Consider the following 11523-nt stretch of genomic DNA (forward strand, 5'->3'; position numbering starts at 1 on the left):
ATCTTGTTTACATCCTTTTTACTTTGTAGTTGAGATAAGGGGATGTGTTGGGCAGGTTTGTTACATGTTGGTTGAGTTTAGAAACCAAAACTAGTTGCCCAGATTTTGACCTGTCCGCTTGAGCGGGGGTTTTGGCGCTCGAGCGGGAATTGCACCCATCCAGTATTTCCTGTGCAGTGTTGGACGCTCGAGCGTGGGACTGGACGCTCGAGCGGGGTTGTGTGAGTGCCGCTCGAGCGGGGAGTTGGAAGCTCGAGCGGAGACCTAGTTCTGTAAAAGTTCTGGGAGTGTGCATCCGCCGCTCGAGCGGGATGGTTGACGCTCGAGCGGGAGTCTGTGAGTGACGCTCGAGCGGGGAGTTTGACGCTCGAGCAGGGCGACTGGGTTTAAGTTCCGAGTTTTGACTTTTCAAATCACGTTTTCACTTTCTCTTCTCTCTCCTACTTTTCCAAAAACACCATTGTTGAGCCTCTCACTCTATAACTCAACCTTCTCTCTAGGTTTTGATCTAGTAGGAGTGATTTGCTCATCTTTGGCCTTTACAAAAAAGTTGTTGATCGTCGAGGGCTACATTTTAATTTGAAAATTTCGGGATTTGGAGCACGTTGGGTTTTGTCATCTTCTCCCTTGGGGCTCCGAATTTGAGGTAGGGATATCCTACTCTTCTCTTTGGATTTTGTCTTTAAATTTTAGTATTTTGAGATGTTAGGGTTGGTTTGGTAATTTTGTGAAAGTTTGGGGCTTTTGTGTTATTTTACAAAAGTTGGGATTTTATTTATAATAAACCTAGATGCATGTTTGGCATAGAGAAATGGAATAAATGTTGAATCATTGATGAAAATAGGACCTAAGGGTTGAAATGTTAATTATGGAAGTTGACCTAATTACATTGTTTAATTAATTGGGATAATTAATTGTGAGAAATGAGGAAATGAAATGGAATTGTTGAGATTGGGAATGCATGGGGTTAAAGGGTGTAGTTGAATTACTTATCACTCACCGAATTGAAATGTTGATTGAATATCCATTTGTGCATTTATTTTCTGTTTAGAAATAACTGCTTTGGGCTATCGGTGGAGGATAGTCGTGATTGTTGTAGACAATGCATGATGATTAGGCAAATGAAAACTAATCAATGGAATGTGTCATGGAATTTGACGGTTGATAGAATACATTAACTGTATGTATTGAAGGATTGTATATAGAACCAATGTGTCTGTATGCGTTATGTGTAGAAGAGGAGATGGGGGATGTACTCCGCGGTTTAGGGGAAGATGGGGGATGTACCTCTAAACCGGATAGTGTTGGGAGAAGATAGGGGATGAACTCCGTAGATACAGCTCATATGCTTGTCTAGAGAAGTGAAGATAGAGCTCATATGCTTATCTTTGTGAAGTGCGGATATAGCTTATATGCTTATCTGTGAATGTGGGATATAGTTGTTATACATATCTGTTGAGAATGTGGATATAGCTTATATGCTTATCTGTGAATGTGGGATATAGTTTTTATACATATTTATTGAGATGATGATAGAGCTAATATGCTTATCTGTTGAAAAAGGGAAAATGAAAAGTAACTTGGACTCATAAGTCGTATGACATAAAATGTGATTTATGTGGATGTATCTGTGTTGGCCATCTATCAATTGCTAATCTTTTAGTCATTGTTCATGGTTGGTTTAGTGTATTTCTACTGGGCTGTGGCTCACCCTATATGGGAACATCATTTTCAGGTACAGGTAGCATGCCACCTCCAAGGTCATAGCTTGGGAGGCTAGAGGCGGACAGATTTTTGTTGTTTAAGTTCTTTTTGATGTATTACATGTATATTCAAGCCGAGGGCTTAATGTGTAGATGAGTTAGCACTCTTTTGATGTAACCAAGTGTTAACTTGGAAAGCTGTAAGCCCGTAGGGCATTTTACTTTTGTTGTTAACATGTAATATTTTTGTAATGAAATTCTGATGAATAGAAGAATGTGGATATTTCGCATGTCAATGAATGTTTTATTTGATGGCTTTAATGTTGTTATTTTGAGGGCGTTACAACTTGGTATCAGAGCGTACCGGGTTCGAATACTTTGGGTACGTGGGAAGTGATTAGTATCACAATGGGTTTGTCTCGCTTGATAGAGACTTAGATATAGTGTCATATGCTATGTGCTTAATTGATAACATGCTTATGTGACTATTTGGGTATGGGATTTGGTTTCTAGGATGTTGATTGGATCCTTGGGTTTCTGGGAGTCTTGTTGGAAAGGCACTTGATCAATGCCGTTTCTAACCGGAACTTTAGTAACGCCTCGGGACTGTCATTATCCGGAAATGAAATTCGTAAGTGCTTATGTGTTTATGTGCTTACGTGGAGTGAATTACAGTTGTCCATGCATTAGGACGTGAGTGTTTAGTTTTGGCACATTTGTGAATGTGCTAACGTTCTGTATTACCTTTATTAGGATGTCAGGATGAGGAAGAGGTGCTAGGCGTGGTAGGCCTACGAGGCAGGAAGTACCCTTACCGGATGATATTCCGGCAGTACAGGAAGGAGTTGGTCAGGCCAATGTGGCCGAGCCAGTGGGTCAACAGGCTATGAGTGCCTTGGCACGAGAGATAGCAGGGGCTTTGGGTATTCTCAGAGCAGGGAATCAGGCAGCTGAGGCAGGGCCTTCCTTCTTGAAGAGGGAGTTCTTCCGGTCTAACCCGGATGAGTTTGTTGGAGATCCAAAGGAGCCACTGAAGGCTGACGAGTGGTTAGAACAGATGAGTAAGACGTTCAAGATGCTTGGCATCGAGGACGGGGCACTGAAAGTGACCTTGGCATCCTTCCAGCTGAAGGGGGGTGCGGGTCAATGGTGGAAGTACGTGAAGGCTCGTGTTGGTGGTACATGGGAGGCGTTCGTAAATGCTTTCTAGGAGAGGTTTTTATCTGCAGTGGCTAGGGAGAAGCTGAGGGATCAGTTTAGTCGGCTAAATCAGCAGGGTATGTCTGTGGCAGAGTTCGAGGCCACTTTCACTAGTTTGTCCAGGTTTGCACCTGAACTGGTGGCATCTGAGGAACACCGTTGCTATGAGTTTGAGCGGAAGTTGAGGCGGGGCCTCAAGCTGAGAGTTGGTGGGTCTTACATCCAAGAGTATAGACATTTAGTGGATGCTGCAGCTCATATGTAGCTCATGATGCAGGAGGAGGAAGAGGGGCAGAGAGGCTCCAAAAGGAGCCAGGATGGTCAGGGCGATGGCAGGAGACAGAGGGGTTATAACCCTCAACAGCCTCAGGGTGTAGTTTCTAGATCGACCTTTCCAGTGCCGAGTGCAGGCTCGGGGAGAGGCAATCAGGGGGAGTTTGCGTGTTACAAGTGTGGCCAGCTGGGTCACAAGGTTTCAGTTTGCCCGCAGAAGGGTGGGGGTCAGAGAGCTGCTTCTTCTTCAGCTAGACCGCAGAGTCAGAGTTTGGGCAGGGGGCAGCCCTTATCTTGTTATCAGTGTGGACAGCCTGGGCACCTGAAGAGGTTTTACCCACAGTTGAGTGCCACTTCAGGAGCGTCTGGTTCTAGACAGACGCAAGGATTTCAGCCAGCTCAGTCTGTGCAGGCCTCGAGGGCCAATCCGGGGGCTTCGTCGTCCCAGTCAGTACAGCAGTCGTATGCTCCTAGAGGTGAGCAGGTAGATCAGGGGCCTGCAGGGCGCGTGTATGCTGTTACCGCGCAGGATTTAGTACCGGCTCCATCGGTAGTGAGAGGTACTTTTCTGTTTTGTAACTCGGTTGCTAGCGTGTTGATTGACACGGGTGCATCTTATTCATTTGTATCTGCTGCATTTGCATCTGTTTTGGAATTGGAGTTGGCACAGTTAGCATCTCCTATTTGTGTAGTGTCACCTCTTGGTGGTGAGTTGATCTTGAAACAGGGGGTTAGAGGTTGTGATATAGAGGTTGCCGACCATAGGCTTCCTTTTCCGTTTGTTGTCATGCCCATGAAGGGCTTTGATGTTATTTTGGGTATGGACTGGCTGTCGTCATACCGGGCTGTTATCGATTGCTACCGCCAGAGGGTCACGTTATGTACCTTGAGCGGGGAGTGGTTCCATTTCTTGGGAGACCGGGTTGGTAGCGCTTTGCCACCGGGGTATGATTCGCGAGGGCGAAGTGAGCTTAGTGGTCTACTTGCTAGCTTTGAGAGTGGTGAGTGTGATGAGACCTGTGTTGTGTTTCCGAGAGTGGTTTGTGAGTACTCGGATGTCTTTCCCGAGGATCTTGTTAGTTTGCCACCTCATCGAGAGATAGAGTTCTCTATTGAGTTAGTGCCCGGCAGGGCGCCGATTTCTATGGCACCTTATCGTTTTGCTCCAGCAGAGTTGGTTGATTTGAAAGTTCAGCTCCAGGAATTGCTAGATAAGGGCTTTGTTCGCCCTAGTGTTTCACCGTGGGGAGCACCGGCCCTCTTTGCTAAAAAGAAAGATGGTGCCTTGAGATTGTGTATAGACTACCGGAAGTTGAATCGGGCTACGGTCAAGAATAAGTACCCTATGCCCCGTATAGATGACCTGTTTGACCAGTTGAAGGGTTCCCGTTGTTTCTCTAAGATAGACTTGAGATCGGGTTACCACCAGTTGAGGGTCAGGGAGGAGGATGTTCCTAAGACGGCATTCCGTACGCGGTATGGCCATTACGAGTTTCTGGTGATGCCATTCGGGCTTACCAATGCACCGGCAGCCTTTATGGACTTGATGAACTGGATCTTCCGGGAATTCTTAGATCGATTTGTAGTCGTTTTCGTGGATGACATTCTTGTCTATTCGTCTTCAGAGGAGGAGCACGAGGCACACTTGAGAGTGGTGGTTGAGCTACTTAGAGCCCATAGGCTGTATGCCAAGTTGGGAAGTGTGAGTTCTGGCTAGAAGAAGTTAAGTTCTTAGGCCACGTACTATCCGGGGAAGGGGTGTCTGTTGATGCATCCAAGGTAGAGGCAGTGCAAGATTGGGCACAGCCTAAAAGTGTGTTTGAGATCCGCAGTTTTCTGGGATTAGCTGGGTATTACCGCCGGTTTGTGAAAGATTTCTCCAGGTTAGCGTCACCGTTGACTAGACTGACTCGGAAGGGAGTCAAGTTTGTGTGGAGTGAGACTTGTGAAAAGTCGTTCCAAGAGCTGAAAGTTAGATTGACCACCGCACCGGTGTTGATTATCCCGGAGAGAGAGAGGGTTGGGTTATGCGGTTTATTGTGATGCCTCACGAGAGGGTTTGGGTTGTGTGTTGATGCAAGATGGGAAAGTGGTAGCTTATGGCTTACGTCAGTTGAAAATACACGAGAAGAATTACCCTACACACGACCTAGAGTTAGCAGCAGTGATCTTTGTCTTGAAAATCTGGAGGCACTACCTTTATGGTGAGAAGTTCGAGGTGTTCTCGGACCACAAGAGTTTGAAGTATCTGTTTACACAGAGAGACTTGAATTTGAGACAGAGGAGATGGATGGAGTTCATTGAGGACTACGACTTTGAGTTGCATTATCACCCGGGAAAGGCCAATGTTGTGGCCGATGCCCTAAGTAGGAAATTCATTAGTGATGTAGCTTGTATTGCCATCCGAGAATGGGAGATGTTGGGAGCTCTTGGCGAGTTTGATTTGCTACTGGGCGAATCTGTTGAGGCAGCGGCCTTGTTTTTCGTTGTCGCGCAGCCTACACTTGTGACTAGAGTGTTAGAGGCACAGAGAGGTGACCTTGAGGTAGAGTCCTTCCGAGAGAGGATCTCCAATGGGAAGGTTGAGAAGGGTTTGACGGTGTATCCCGACCTGAGTGTGAGATACCGAGACCGTTTGTTTGTGCCGGAGTCTTGCCGAGAGGAAGTACTCCGAGAGTTTCACCATTCACGTCTTGCGGTGCATCCCGGAGGCACTAAGATGTATCAGGATTTGGGTCGCCAGTTTTGGTGGCAGGGTATGAAGAGAGATGTGGCTATTTTCGTATCAAAGTGCCTTACTTGCCAGCAAGTGAAGGCCGAGCATCAGAGGCCAGCGGGTTTGTTGCAACCCCTGCCTATTGCCGAGTGGAAGTGGGAGCATGTCACTATGGACTTCGTCATGGGTCTCCTGAGGACTCAGCGGGGTAGTGATGCTATTTGGGTGGTTGTAGACCGGTTGACTAAGTCGGCGCACTTCATTCCTATGCGCGTGAGAGATTCGGTAGATCATCTTGCCGACTTGTATATTCGGGACATAGTGAGATTGCACGGGGTCCCAGTGACGATCATCTCAGATAGAGATCCTCGTTTTACTGCTAGGTTGTGGCAGAGCTTGCAGAGTTCTTTGGGCACTAAGTTGACCTTTAGTACGGCTTACCATCCGTAGACTGACGGGCAGTCCGAGCGTACTATTCAGATCCTCGAGGATATGCTTCGGGGTTGTGTCCTGGACTTCAGTGGGACATGGGAGAGGCACTTACCATTGGTAGAGTTTGCCTACAACAACAGTTTTCAGTCTAGTATCGGTATGGCACCGTTTGAGGCCTTGTATGGCCGACCGTGTAGGTCTCCAGTGTGTTGGGCCGAGGTGGGTGACGCACCTTTGTTGGGTCCGGAGTTGGTTAGAGAGACGACGAAGAAAGTTGAGCTTATCCGTAGGAGGCTTGTTACAGCCCAGAGTCGTCAGAAATCTTATGCTGACCGTAGGAGGAGGCCTTTGGCGTTTGAGGTGGGTGATCATGTCTTTTTGAAGATATCACCTAGGCGAGGCTTGATGAGGTTTGGGAAGAGTGGGAAGTTATCCCCTCGATTTATTGGTCCTTTTGAGATCCTTGAGAGGGTTGGCGAGGTTGCTTATCGGTTAGCTTTACCGCCGCAGTTGTCCAGAGTTCATGACGTGTTTCATGTGAGTATGCTTCGGAAGTATGAGCCAGATCCATCACATGTATTGGATTGGACCGATTTAGAGGTGGATGAGGATGCCTCGTATGAGGAGAGACCGGTTCGGGTCTTGGATAGGCGGGTTCAGGTCCTGCGTGGCAAGACCATTCCTTTGGTGAAAGTCTTGTGGAAACATCACGGAGTGGAGGAGGCCACTTGGGAACGTGAGTTGGAAGTCCGTGAGAAATATCTGGACTTGTTTGTTGATATGTAATCTTGTATTTAGATTTTGAACCATTGTTGGACTTAAGAGCTTTTATATATGTCTTAAGTTGCGAAACATTGAAAATGTTTTGGTTTATTGAAAATATGTTTTGGAACTTGCCTCATATGGAAGTTGAATGTAACATTATATATGTCGAATATATTGTTGAAATTGGAAAGGAAATGCGTAATGTTATGTTGAAAGTACATATGTTGTTTACATATTGTGAAATGCCTCTTGTTAAAGGGATGGGATGACCGGTAATGGGTCGAATTGTTGAATGTTAAAATGTAACATTGTTTAAAATGGAGGAAAACCTGTTTTTGAAAACTTGTGCTTAATTTCGGGGACGAAATTCTTTAAGGGGGGGAGGTTATAGCGATCCCGGATTTACCCTTGTTGTACAGTGATCCGGACATGTGTCCGTGGATGTTGGTAGTTGACTATTATCTTGTTTACATCCTTTTTACTTTGTAGTTGAGATAGGGGATGTGTTGGACAGGTTTGTTACAGGTTGGTTGAGTTTCGAAACCAAAACTAGTTGCCCAGATTTTGACCTGTCCGCTCGAGCGGGGGTTTTGGCGCTCGAGCGGGAATTGCACCCATCCAGTATTTCCTGTGCAGTGTTGGACGCTCGAGCGTGGGATTGGACGCTCGAGCGGGGAGTTGGAAGCTCGAGCGGAGACCTAGTTCTGTAAAAGTTCTGGGAGTGTGCATCCGCCGCTCGAGCGGGATGGTTGACGCTCGAGCGGGAGTCTGTGAGTGACGCTCGAGCGGGGAGTTTGACACTCGAGCGGGGCGACTGGGTTTAAGTTCCGAGTTTTGACTTTTCAAATCACTTTTTCACTTTCTCTTCTCTCTCCTAAACCAAACCAAACCAAGTCTTAAGTCCCATCAAATGGGGTCGGCTACATGAATCCTTCTTCTCCACGCGGCCCTATCAAAGGCCATTTCATTAGTCAACTTAAATAGATTCATATCTCTATCTATAACGCTAGTCAACGTTAATCTAGGCCTACCCCGTCCCCTAACACTACCATCTATCGTTACAGCATCGCATCTCTTCACTACTGCCTCTGTTGGTCTCCGTTGAATATGACCAAACCATCTCAAACGATTCTCTCTCAACTTATCTTCTATCGGTGCTACTCCTACCCATTCCTGAATACACTCATTCCTAATCCTGTCCTGTCTAGTCTTACCACACATCCACCTTCGCATTCTCATCTCAGCCACACTCATCTTATCTACATGTTGTTTCTGGGTTGCCCAACACTCCGTCCCATACAACATAGCTGGTCTAATAGCCGTTCTATAGAACTTACCTTTTAGTCTAGTAGGTATTCATTTATCGCACAATACCCCAGACGCACTTCTCCACTTATACCATCCCGCCTTAATCCTATGGGCCACATCTGCATCAATCTCTCCCGCTGTTGTGATAATCGACCCTAAATAACGAAAATGTTCACTCTTAGGTAGTTCTTGGTTCTCAACCTTCTCTCTAGGTTTTGATCTAGTAGGAGTGATTTGCTCATCTTTGGCCTTTACAAAAAAGTTGTTAATCGTCGAGGGCTACATTTTAATCTAAAAATTTTGGGATTTGAAGCACGTTGGGTTTTGTCATCTTCTCCCTTGGGGCTCCGAATTTGAGGTAGGGATATCCTACTCCTCTCTTTGGATTTTGTCTTTAAATTTTAGTATTTTGAGATGTTGGGGTTGGTTTGGTAATTTTGTGAAAGTTTGGGGCTTTTGTGTTATTTTACAAAAGTTGGGGTTTTATTTATAATAAACCTAGATGCATGTTTGGCATAGAGAAATGGAATAAATGTTGAATCATTGATGAAAATAGGACCTAAGGGTTGAAATGTTAATTATGGAAGTTGACCTAATTACATTGTTTGATTAATTGGGATAATTAATTGTGAGAAATGAGGAAATGAAATGGAATTGTTGAGATTGGGAATGCATGGGGTTAAAAGGTGTAGTTGAATTACTTATCACTCACCAAATTGAAATGTTGATTGAATATCCATTTGTGCATTTATTTTCTGTTTAGAAATAACTGCTTTGGGCTATCGGTGGAGGATAGTCGTGATTGTTGTAGACAATGCATGATGATTAGGCAAATGAAAACTAATCAATGGAATGTGTCATGGAATTTGACGGTTGATAGAATACATTAACTGTATGTATTGAAGGATTGTATATAGAACCAATGTGTCTGTATGCGTTATGTGTAGAAGAGGAGATGGGGGATGTACTCCGCGATTTAGGGGAAGATGGGGGATGTACCTCTAAACCGGATAGTGTTGGGAGAAGATAGGGGATGAACTCCGTAGATACAGCTCATATGCTTGTCTAGAGAAGTGAAGATAGAGCTCATATGCTTATCTTTGTGAAGTGCGGATATAGCTTATATGCTTATCTGTGAATGTGGGATATAGTTGTTATACATATCTGTTGAGAATGTGGATATAGCTTATATGCCTATCTGTGAATGTGGGATATAGTTTTTATACATATTTATTGAGATGATGATAGAGCTAATATGCTTATCTGTTGAAAAAGGGAAAATGAAAAGTAACTTGGACTCATAAGTCGTATGACATAAAATGTGATTTATGTGGATGTATCTGTGTTGGCCATCTATCAATTGCTAATCTTTTAGTCATTGTTCATGGTTGGTTTAGTGTATTTCTACTGGGCTGTGGCTCACCCTATATGGGAACATCATTTTCAAGTACAGGTAGCATGCCACCTCCAAGGTCATAGCTTGGGAGGCTAGAGGCAGACAGATTTTTGTTGTTTAAGTTCTTTTTGATGTATTACATGTATATTCAAGCCGAGGGCTTAATGTCTAGATGAGTTAGCACTCTTTTGATGTAACCAAGTGTTAACTTGGAAAGCTGTAAGCCCGTAGGGCATTTTACTTTTGTTGTTAACATGTAATATTTTTGTAATGAAATTCTGATGAATAGAAGAATGTGGATATTTCGCATGTCAATGAATGTTTTATTTGATGGGTTTAATGTTGTTATTTTGAGGGCGTTACACAGAAAATTAAAAATGGAAGATCATTCAACAAACCACTATACCTTAACGATCTATTTGGAAATTAAATAAAAAAGGAAGTTGAATAGAAAAATAACTTGAATAAAAATAGTAGTCGAATAAAAATAAAAAAGGAAGTTGCAGAAAATTGAAAATGGAAGTTCATTCAAGAAACCACTATAGCTTAACGATCTATTTGGAAATTAAATAAAAAAGAAGTTGAATAGAAAAGTAAATTGAATAAAAATGGTAGTCAAATAAAAATAAAAATGGAAGTTGCAGAAAATTAAAAATGAAAGTTCATTCAAGAAACCACTATACCTTAACGATCAATTTGGAAATTAAATAGAAAATGAAGTTTAAGAGAAAAGTAAATTGAATAAAAATGAAAGTTGTATAAAATTAACAATGGAAGTTCAATCCAAAAACCAGTATACCTTAACCATCTATTTGGAAATTAAATGAAAAAGGAAGTTGAGTAGAAAAGAAACGTGAATAAAAACGGAAGCTAAATAAATATAAAAATGGAAGTTGCAGAAAATTAAAAATGGAAGTTCATTCCAGAAACCACTATACCTTAACGATCTATTTGGAAATTAAATAAAAAATGAAGTTGAATAGAAAAATTACTTGAATAAAAATGGAAGCTGAATAAAAATAAAAATGGAAGTTCCATAAAATTAAAAATAGAAGTTCATTAAAGAAACCACTATACCTTAACGATCTATTTAGAAATTAAATAAAAAAGGAAATTTAATAGAAAAGTAAATTGAATAAAAATGGAAGTTGAATAAAAATAAAAGTGAAAGTTGGATAAAATTAAAAATGGAAGTTCAATCCAGAAACCAGTATACCTTAACGATATATTTGGAAATTAAATAAAAAAGGAAGTTGAATAGAAAAATAACTTGAATAAAAATGGAAGTCGAATAAAAATAAAATGGAAGTTGCAGAAAATTAAAAATAGAAGTTTATTCAAGAAACCACTATACCTTAACGATCAATTTGGAAATTAAATTAAAAATGAAGTTTAAGAGAAAAGTAAATTGAATAAAAATGGAAATTGAATAAAAATAAAAATGAAAGTTGCATAACATTAACAATGGAAGTTCAATCCAAAAATCAGTATACCTTAACGATCTATTTGGAAATTAAATAAAAAAGGAAGTTGAGTAGAGAAGAAACTTGAATAAAAAAAGAAGTTGCGTAGAAAAGAAACTTGAATGAAAAAGGAAGTTAAATAAAAATAAAAATGGAAGTTGCAGAAAATTAAAAATGGAAGTTCATTCAAGAAACCACTATACCTTAACGATCATTTTTGGAAATTAAATAAAAAAGGAAGATGAATAGAAAAATAACCTGAATAAA

The sequence above is a fragment of the Camellia sinensis genome, chromosome 2 (genome assembly GCF_055761805.1).
Source record: "Camellia sinensis isolate YWXY chromosome 2, ASM5576180v1, whole genome shotgun sequence".
In the NCBI taxonomy this organism is placed as follows: domain Eukaryota; kingdom Viridiplantae; phylum Streptophyta; class Magnoliopsida; order Ericales; family Theaceae; genus Camellia; species Camellia sinensis.